Raw genomic sequence first — 2,911 nt, 5'->3', positions numbered from 1 at the left:
TGACAAAGTATGGAATATTAAAAAAAATCTAAAATATAACCCGATATAATTAATTCTAGATATAAAATCTAAAATCCTCGTGTAATGTAATGGAACTCAAATATCTCCAAAATATTATGATATTGTCTACTATGACTATAAACCTTCTAGCTTTATTTTTTGACTTCATCCAAAAGACATCATACCAATGGAGATATTATTTCATTTATTAACACATGATCTTAATTATCTTGATATTCAAATGTGGGATTTTGGTTGTATTTTCAACAATCCTCTCATCAAACAAAGTTCCACCATTATATCATGGTCCAGACCTCCTCTCAATCCATCCTCCAATCGAGGCAGTGTCGGACCTGAGATTTTGAGGTTTGATACGAGCACCAAAAATGGTGCCCTCAAATATTCATATAGAATTAATTGTGTTTCTATATGAATTCTAGAAATAAAATTTAGAAAAATAAATCATCAATAACAATATGTTATAAGCAAATACTGAAGAAAAAAAAAGAAAAAGATCCAAACAAAATATAAAGTTCATGTTCCGAACCAATACATAGTTACTTGAATATAGCTCGCCTCGCAGTTTTGAAGCGAAAGTATTAATTATGTTTGCACAACCAATTTTCTCAACAATTTTTTCTCGATAGACAATATAACTAACTCATTTAGTCTTTCTTGCGACATAGTTGATCGAAAATAAGTTTTGATCAACTTCAATTTGGAAAAACTTCTTTTGACAGGCACAATTTTAAGTCTGTAACTGGTATAGTCAGCAAAACTCGATAGAAAATATAGGCATTTGGGTAACAACCATCCATTCTTTTCAAATAATTGATCAACACATCAATCGCTCTTTTTGCTTCTCCAGGTAATGAGTGTCTTAACAACTTTAGTTCTAGAAATAAATCTGGTCCATCAACATCAGAGTTCCCCTCATGTGTTAAAGAATTTTGAAGATTGACACATGAACTCAAGAGACCATCATCATCATCAATAGACTTCAATTTCCCTAAAGTAAATAAAAACCCAAAGTTTTCTTCGTATTTTTGAAATTGCTCAAACCGAGTTTGAAGTGAAGAAAGGGCTTGATCAATTATAAATAAGAAGTAATTAACTCGAAAAGATTCTTTAGGAGATTGGGATACCTCTTCACTATTGATCTCATCAAATTGTATCTTTCTTCGAATGATGCGCATTTCTTGGAAAACAGGTTCAATTTCTATTTCACTTTCAATATGTTTGGCTTCAACCAAGGTTTGATTAAATCCATATTTTCTGAACTCTTGGATAAAAGAAATAAGACTCTTCAACTGTCTAATGGCAACATCAATGTACATATTTTCTGAATGAAGAAACTTATTGACAATATTGATCTCATCTAATAACTTGTACCAAATTATCATTCAATTTAGGAACTCAAAATTCTCTAGTTTAAATGATGTCAAGCCTTCAGCTTCACTCTTTATTTTTGAGTCATTAGAAGTGTTTGCCAAATCAATTAAAGATCTCGTATTTTCGAAGACGGGTCTTTTATAGGCTTCACGCTTTCAACATGGCTTTCCCACCGTGTTTGTGATAATGGCTTGACTGTAAGACCTTGCACAAGATCTTTGAAAATTTTCCACCGCTTGGTAGAAGAAGAGAATAATGAATATATGCGTTGTATAACACCAAAAAAAGACATCGGTTTAGGACAACAATTTACCATATCACATAATGTGAGATTAAGACTGTGACATCCACATGGAGGGTATAAAGCTCTAGGATTAATTTTAAATAATCTACTTTGTACACTCTTGTGCTTTCCTTTCATATTAGATGCATTGTCATATCCTTGACCTCTTATATCGTCAATCACAAGTTCGAGACTGCTCAAAATATTTTTAAGCTCTATAAAAAGCTGAAGCCCAAAAGTTTCATTAACTTTCAAAAATCCAATCCAAAATTCTTCGACCACTACTGCATTTTCTAAATCATCCACACATCTAATTACAAGGGACATCTGTTCCTCGTGACTTGCATCTGGAGTGCAATCAAGTATCACAGTGAAATAATTTGCATGTTTAATTTTTGCAACAATTGAGCTTCTTACCTCAGTCTCCAACATCTGTATCAATTCATTTTGGATTTTCGGCCCAAGATAATTGTAATGAATCTGTCGTTCTTGAACATGCCGAAGATGCTCCTCCATTATTGGATCAAATTCAGTAATCATTTCAATTACCTATAAAAAGATTCCATTATTCTCAACATAAAGCTTCTCACAATCTCCTCGAAGTGCCAAGTTATTTTTTGCAATCCTTTGCACAACTGCAATTATTCTCTTCAATACTTGCTTCCAATGTTCTCTTTATTTGTTAATTGCTAATTGCATACTTTCATCAATTGTCTTTTTCTTTGGAAGTCTTCTTTCTAATTCAATCCAACTAGTCCTGCAATCAATATGATCTTTACTAGTTCATGAAGGTTGAGACATATGCTAATATTATTCCAACTTTGTATCCTTCGTCAGCCAGATAACCAAGTTTTGTCGTGGTTCTTTGAGTTTTGAATAACTTGCAACAGAAACAAAGGATCTTGCCCATTAAGATAGAGTACACTAACTATCTTCTGTCACTTTCTCACCATTTTGCAATTGCCTCTTGTACACTAACTATCTTCTGTAACTTTTTTCACCATTTTGCAATTGCCTCTTGTAATGTGATGGATTGAAATGTCTTCCATTATTATCAAGAGGAAAAAAAATTTCATCATATCTTCTAGGGTCTCTTTCAACTAGAAAGTCCCTAATATATTTTGCATTTTGTCCCAATTCCCTGGATCATCAACATTTAAAGGAAACAAAATGTTTTGATTTATATCTTCACCAATGTCACTTTTAGGCATAATTACCACATCTTTCTCAGTTTCA

General features: G+C 32.4%; 1 pseudogene; it reads right to left on the bottom strand.

Moving 5' to 3' along the window:
* Positions 1–603: 603 nt before the first annotated feature.
* LOC140873901 (uncharacterized) lies at positions 604–2,191 on the bottom strand (annotated as a pseudogene).
* Positions 2,192–2,911: the final 720 nt, after the last annotated feature.

This window comes from Henckelia pumila, chromosome 1 (assembly GCF_033568475.1).
Source record: "Henckelia pumila isolate YLH828 chromosome 1, ASM3356847v2, whole genome shotgun sequence".
Taxonomy (NCBI): Eukaryota; Viridiplantae; Streptophyta; class Magnoliopsida; order Lamiales; family Gesneriaceae; genus Henckelia; species Henckelia pumila.
The sequence above is the reverse complement of the archived record's forward strand: the minus strand, read 5'-3'. Positions and strand labels throughout refer to the sequence as shown.